This window comes from Drosophila rhopaloa, unplaced genomic scaffold (genome assembly GCF_018152115.1).
Source record: "Drosophila rhopaloa isolate 14029-0021.01 unplaced genomic scaffold, ASM1815211v1 contig_190, whole genome shotgun sequence".
Taxonomy (NCBI): domain Eukaryota; kingdom Metazoa; phylum Arthropoda; class Insecta; order Diptera; family Drosophilidae; genus Drosophila; species Drosophila rhopaloa.
In genome coordinates this window covers 951,514-959,328 of record NW_025335073.1, presented here as the reverse complement: position 1 = coordinate 959,328, position 7,815 = coordinate 951,514, and the positions used below count along the sequence as shown (strand labels likewise).

General features: G+C 46.1%; 1 pseudogene; it reads right to left on the bottom strand.

The window, feature by feature from the left end:
* Window positions 1-514: 514 nt before the first annotated feature.
* LOC123037652 lies at window positions 515-7,762 on the bottom strand (annotated as a pseudogene).
* Between the last annotated feature and the right edge of the window lie 53 nt (window positions 7,763-7,815).

Sequence of the window (7,815 nt, the reverse complement as noted above, 5' to 3'; positions counted from 1 at the left end):
GGATTGTTGGGGAATTATGTGGAGGATGTTGGTTGAGGAAGACGGTTGGAGGGTTCTCCTGGCAGAAGAACCACCTTGGTCACGGGACGCTTGATAATCCTGCGTGCCGTGAGAATGCTGACGACACGGACATTGCCGTCAGCCCCCGGAAAGACAGAGTCGATTCTGCCAAGGCGCCACTCATTCGAGGGCAGATTGTCCTCCTTGACGACTACCATGTCGCCAACGCGGAGATTTGCGGTCGGGGACTGCCACTTGTTACGCTTGTGGAGCTCTTTGAGATACTCCTCTTTCCATCGAGCTTGGAATTGTTGATGGAGCGCCTTTAAGTGTTGCCACCGATTTACAATGGACTTGGATTCCCCTTTTAATTCGGGTTCCACTATGGACAGAAGAGGTCCGCCGACTAGAAAATGCCCTGGTGTCAATGCTAAGAGATCAGTGGGATCTTCAGACATAGGAGATAGCGGTCTGGAATTTAGACAAGCTTCAATTTTCGCTAGGAGGGTTGAAAGTTCTTCAAAAGTGTACTTTCGAGTAGCGGTGGACTTGTAAAACAAGGTTTTGAAGCTTTTGACACCCGCTTCCCACAGGCCTCCCATATGGGGTGCCCCCGGAGGAATGAATTGCCAGTTGAGCTGCTGATGACTATACGCATCAGTCACAGACTCTTTTACGGCTTGTAGAAAATCTCGGGAGAGCAGGGTGGCAGCGCCGACAAAGGTTTTCCCATTGTCGGACTGCACTTGACGGGGACAACCTCTTCTGGATACGAACCGAGCGAAAGCGGCGAGAAATTTCTCGGTCGTCAGATCGGATGTAGGCTCTAGATGGATGGCCTTTGTAGAGAAACACACGAAAACCAACACATACCCTTTTGTAATTAGGCAAGCTCTGCCTGTGTAATTTTTTATGTCGAAAGGGCCGGCGTAGTCCATCCCTGTGTACGTGAATGGCCGGGAAAAAGAGGCTCGCTCTTTCGAAAAACTTCCCATCATCTGAACTTGCAATCGCTTCTTATGGATAACGCAGACCTTGCAGGAGTTAATAACGGCCTTTACCAAGTTCTTTATTTTCGGAACCCAATATCTTGACCGGGTGAGACGTACGACTAACTGGTTACCTCCATGCAACGTTATGATATGCGTAAAGTTTACCAGTAGTCGAGAGAGTGCACATTCGTACGGGAGGATTATAGGATGTCGTTCATCATATCGCAAATTTTCGGAGGCCGTTATTCGGCCGCACGCCCTTATAAGCCCTTTCTCATCTAGAAAAGGGTTCAAGGAGAGGATGGAACTTGCCGCGGACACAGGACGCTTTTGACTCAAGCAGCGATATTCGTTAGCAAAATATCTGCGCTGAGTGCTAATGACCATGAGCCGTTCAGCGGCGACAAGTTCTTGGGCTTCTAGATGGACTTCCGGAATCGGCGACTGTTTCCTACATCGCTGGACAAAACGGTGGACATACGCAAGGACCCGTAAAGCTCTATTTAACTTGGAAAAGCGATCAAGGATGTCCTCTGTCGGACTGGACGCAACATGGGCCTTGACAGGACGCCTTTCCACTTCGGTCACCTGTAAATCGGTGCTTTGGGCAGGCCACTGATCTCGTGGCTTTTGCAACCAAGTGGGCCCATGCCACCAAAGTGAGTTGTCGACCAGTTCTTGTAATGGCACGCCCCGACTGGCCAAGTCAGCTGGATTGTGTTCGGATTGAAGATGCGACCAATTGGCTGCCTCTGTGGACTGGGTGATCTTTGTTACCCGATTGGCAACGAACGTTGTCCACTGGCATGCTGGTTTGGCTAGCCATGCAAGCACAATCGTGGAATCGGTCCAACAATGGAGTTTCGAGGACAGCATCGGCATATGGGGGAGGATGGATTCGGCCATCTCGGATAGCAATAGAGCTCCACACAGCTCTAGTCTGGGAAGCGACACAGTTTTTACTGGCGCCACGCGCGTCTTGGCCGTGAGAAGATGCACTAGCGTCGTGTGCCCCATCTCGACGCGCACATAGATCGCAGCACCGTACGCCTTTTGAGAGGCATCACAGAATCCGTGATGTTCCACTCGGAATTCTGGGCGGAAGGAAACCCATCTGGGAATTCGGACTTGATCTAGGACTGAGTAGCTTTTAAGGAAATCACGCCACTTTTGGCACAGTTCAATTGGAAGTTCATCATCCCACCCTAGATCACGCAGCCAGATCTCCTGCATGAAAATCTTGGCACAGACCACGAAAGGGGCGAGCCAGCCTGCTGGATCAAACAGCTTCGCAATTTGGGAGAGAACATGCCGTTTTGTGAGTGTAGCTTCGGTGGATAGGTCGGGGAGGGCGAAGAAAAACTCATCGGATGTTGCTTTCCAACGGACTCCGAGAGTTTTCGCCGTGCTTTCCGTATCTATTTCGAGGAAATCGGCATTTAAAAGATGATCGGTTCCGATATGAGCCAGAACTTCTTTGTGGTTGGAGGTCCATTTCCTTAATGGAAAACCAGCCGAATCGAGGGCACTCTGCAACTCGCGAATGGTGAGGTGAGCCTCTTCTGCAGAGTCAGCTCCCGAAAGGACATCATCGACATACATGCAACCACGAATAACTTTACTCGCCCTCGGATGGGTTAGTTGCACGTCGGTCGCCAGCTGTTGCAGTACCCGAATTGCCAGGAACGGTGCACAATTGACCCCAAACGTAACAGTTTTTAGCTCAAAATCTCGAATGTACCCTTCCCTATCGCGGAATAAGATACGTTGGAACGCTGTCTGCTTCGGATCTACCCAGATCTGCCGGTACATTTTCTCGATGTCAGCACTATACACAAATCGGAAATATCGCCACTTCAGGATCTGGATGGTTAGATCGGACTGTAGGACCGGGCCAGCATGAAGGATATCATTTAAGCTGACCCCATTGTCTGAAGGGCTGGAGGCGTTGAATACCACTCGAAGTTTGGTGGTCGTACTCTCCGGTTTTAACACTGCGTGGTGGGGCAGGTAGTAACATGCTGAATCGTGGGTAGGAAGGACTTCTCTCATGTGATTGAGGTCGAGATATTCTTGAATAACTGAGTCGTACTTGGATTTTAACGTACTGTCCCTTTTTAGCCGCTGCTCGTTTCTTAAGAATTGAGCCAGCGCCTGGGATCTGGAATGTCCCAGGGAGCAATTAATGTTCTCAGGATCTCGAAAAGGGAGACTCACGACATACCTGCCGGTTTCGTCTTTTGTGGTGGTCCGAAGAAAATTGTCCTCACAAATCACGTCGGATTCTTTTGCCACTTTTACTGGCAGATCCTCCACCTCCCAGAATTTGGTGAGGAGTTTATCGAGAGACGCTTCATACGTGTGTGCAACTTGCGTGGAAAAGGATGATATTTGATCATGCCTCGGAGCTGGTACTGGTCCTGTTAGAATCCAGCCGAAAATAGTCTCTTGACCGAGAAGCGAGCCACAGATGTTCGCTCGGGTACCGCTTAGTAGAATGGATGGAAGTATATCGGCCCCGATTAGAATATCTATTTGTGCGCTCTCATAGAACTTTGGATCCGCTAGCGGAAGTTCGGGAAGGTCTCGCAGGAAATGTTGCGGAAGCGGACATGAAGGAAGATTTCCGGCTATTTGTGGAAGCACGTAGGCAGTGGTGTTTAACTGCAAGCTAGGCCGGGTTGGAGAACGGATCGTGAATTGACAGATCTTTTTGGTCTCAGCGGAGACCGTTTGATTAAGTCCTGAGACCTGTGCTCGGATAACCTGGAACGGCAGTTTAATCAGGTTGAAAAGGCGCTCAGTGATGAAGGTCGCCTCAGATCCGGAGTCTATTAAGGCTCGCGCTTGGAAATTGGAACCTCGATGGCATATATTAATTATAGCGGTGCCTAGGAGGACTGACCTAGTGCCTGCCGCAAAATAATTCTGAAGCGTTGACTGCGTGCCACTGGCAGCCGAGGGACCGAGAGTATTTGGTCTGGATCTGGGCGTTGGCGTTGGATTTGCGCGCGCTGGGGATGGGCTGCTTCGGTGTAGGAGCGTGTGATGGCGGCCGCGGCACGTGAAGCAGTTATGTGCGCTTTCGCAGTCGCGCAACTGATGTGTCCGCGCAAAACAGTTTAAACACAGCTGCTTTCTTTTTATATATGCGATGCGTTGGTCGACCGTCATCTGGAGAAATTTGGCGCATGTGCGTACAGGATGGTTCTCTCTATTACAGAGATCGCACCCTCTAAGTTGCCTAGGTGCTACCCTTGTCTCGTATGAATTTATTCTTCGAGACGCCGAGTTGGAAGTGGATGCCCTGGGCTGAGTCTGACTAGAACCTGATGGTCGAACATCATCTATGGCTTCTAGTGTCCTGTGACGCTCCGTTAGGAAAACGTTCAGCTCGTGCCACGTAGGGATCTCGGCTTTGTTATGGAGGGACTGCTCCCATAGGGAAAGCGTAAGCTTTGGGAGTTTGGACGAGCACATATATACCAAGAGGCAATCCCAAGTTTCGACCTGAATACCGGACATTTCTAGTGCAGTAAGGCAACCCTGGATGGTACTTTGAAGTTCTTTCAAAGCTGACCCAGACTCCTGTGTGACGGACGGTACATTGAAAAGTATCTTTAATTGACTGTTTACTAACAATCGCTTGTTTTCGAAACGCTCAGTGAGGTTATCCCACGCTGATCGAAAGCCATCATTAGTAAGGGGTGAATTTGAAACTATATTGTGAGCGTCGCCACTCGTTTTAGCATTAAGGTGAAATAATTTTTCGACAGGAGTGAGTCTGGGATTGTTGATATAAATTGCCGTGAATAGATCCCTAAAGGTTGGCCAACGAAGATAGTCGCCGGTAAAAACTTCGGTATCGCACGGCGGAAGCCGGCAGCCTGACGGAATGTATGTCTGAGAAGGATCAGCTGGCGTTGGGGAAGGTTGCGGAAGTTGCGGAGTTTGCGCTATCATGTCTGCTATCTGGGCACCGCACCTTTCGTACGCGCTGTAGCAATACCCGTACTTAGCCTTGAGGACTGGCAAGCTGTCAGCTGCACCTTCTCCGGCTGCTACAAGGCATGCGGTACAGGCATCGTATTCTTGTTTGATGCGGATCCATACCTCTCGGATTTCGTCTCGGCGAATATTGAGGACGGATAACGTAGGAGGGACCGCCGAGGGAATATTTATCCGCGATTCCAATTCGGACAGTCGATCCGAGACTTCAATAAACTGGCTCATAGCGAGGTCGGCAGCCGTTGCAACCATTTTTGTGCTGGCTCGCGTGGTTCTTTCGATGGAAGAAGGAGCCTTTTTGGGAGGTGGCGTCTTGACCTTTTTAGGTGTGGGCGTCCTTACCGTGATTTTTGGTATTTTCGGTGATGGAACAGGGGATAGTTTGTTGGAACTTTCCCCGGACATACCAAACTAGGATGTTGTTAGGATGGAATGTGCGCGCTGATATTTCGGACAAAAATCAGCGAAACAATTACGGACCCACTTATGGACCGGTGGAAATAGGGTATCGACAATAGTCGATATGCGTGGCTGAATTATGGTTAAAATATTCCCCAGGCTTTTGGTGGAACGATGGAGCAAGAATGGAAAAAAATACCAAAAAAAATACCACAAAATAAAAATACTGAAAAAATACTGTATTTGATGAGGTATTTGTCGTTTAGTATTTTATAGGGGGTAGGTGGCCGAATTAGGATGGGATTGGATGTCCCCGGCAGTGTTTGGAGTTTATTGCTTTTGTTTTTCTTTATTTTAAAAATATTCGGAGACAAAAAAAAACAAAAAATAATACCTTTCAGTGGTATGCGGGTGGTATTTTTTTGAATTTTTCTTTTTTATCCCCAAAAGAAAAAATTGAGTATCGATATATATGCAGATTTACCAAGCTCAAGAAATAAGAAAAAAAATACTGGAAAGGGCGTTTTTTTTTTTTTTGGAAAAAAAAAATGTGAAACCGAAGAAATAAATTAATAAAATCAATAAATTAATAAATTAATTCCACTAGTTCCGCGATGGCGACAGTATTTTATATTTTATTGGAGTGGAACTTGGTGTTTATTAATTTTGTTGGAATTTATTTATGGGATGATTGAAAAAACCACTGCCCGAACTTTTGCGGGCTGTGTATTGGTGACGCGGGAATGCGCGGGATTATCGAGCTTTTTGCGGTACTGCAATTTGCGTGTATGTGTAGATGTATGGAATGATAGTGCCCAAAATAGGTAACTAAGAAAAACACACTGAGACACAAAAGTTATTTCACGTCGGCTTTAGGAATTTATTTAATATATATTTATTGGATGGCCGACGGAAATACTTGAGCTTTCGGAATTGGGGTGTAGTTATGTAGAAAAATATGTATAAATGTATGTATGTATATATATATGAAATATGTAATATATGTAATATGGATGTAATATATGAATATGGATGTAATATATGTAATATGGATGTAATATATGTAATCAATATGGCGGAAAATTTTATTGTAAATTTTGCCGGCGGGTATGTGTTGTAAATTTTCGATTTATTGTGGACTGTATTTGGATTTTTAATAATGTAAGCAAATATTGTCACAGCGGATGTACAATAAAAAATTAATATCAAAAATATTTGTGGGCCGAAATTGGCGGAACACTTAATTTTTGTTTCACTTTTTTGTGGAGAATTAATTGGAACTCAATTTTGAAATTAATTTATTTTTCACTGTTCACTGAATTTTTTTGAAATTAATTTATTTTTCACTGTACGCTTGACTTTTTATTTGCACACTTTAATTTGGATTTATATTTTTTTTTATTTTCTTCGATTTGATGGTGGATGTATATTTAGTGGATGTACGGCCAAATGCGAATATGAATTTTGTACATCAATATGCACACGAAAAGGAATTAGAAAATAGGCAATATGGCCGCACGTTGAAAGGGAACGAAGAAATAAAAGACGGAATTGGAATTGTAATTTACTAACTGCCGTCGTCGGATTAAATCGGACTTGGATTTTAGACAAATCGTACAGAAAGTCAAACGAATTATGTTCTTCGAATGGCTGACTGTCGACCGGCAGTTAATAAAAAAATTAATAAATTGGCACTTATCTGGCTCGAATGGACCAAAAAATGAAGAGATGGGGCTTCGGGGATGATCGTCGCTTGGGGGGCAGCTTCGTCGGGCGTTGCGGCTGTTGAACGTAGCCGGGTGGCAAGCTGTGGAATAGATGATGAAGAGAAACACTCGACGATCGCGGTGCGCAAAGGCAGGAAAAAAACTCGATGTGGTTTTCGTTTTATAGCGCGGACCGGCCGGGCGATGTATTTCACTCTTGAGACAATGAAAGACTAACTTAAACCTAATTGAGCGCTGCGTTTCAAAGCGCCGTGGACAAATTCCGGGAGCGGGAAGGCGGGAGAGCCTGGAATCGCAAGCGTCCAGTGCGGGAGAGCGGGAGACCGGGAGAGCCTGGATAGCGGGAGAGCCTGGAGTCGCGAGCATCCAGTGCGGGCGAGTGGGCATTCGCTACGAGGGAAGCGCGGGCAGTTTAAACGAGGGGAGAGCGGCGTAAACACTTAGTGTTATTAATTATTAATATTAATATGGCTATTACAAATATTAATAATTATATTAATATTATTACAAATATATTGTAGCATTTGGTCACAATATGCATACAAATCCAAGTCCCAAACAGTTCCTCAAGTGCCCGGTAATAAGATCGCCGTTGAGTGTAATGGGACTGGGCAGTGCAGAATTATAATACTGCATTGAAGAATTTGTTTTCATCTTTTGGCGCTGGTAAAACAAAGGCGTCCGTGGAG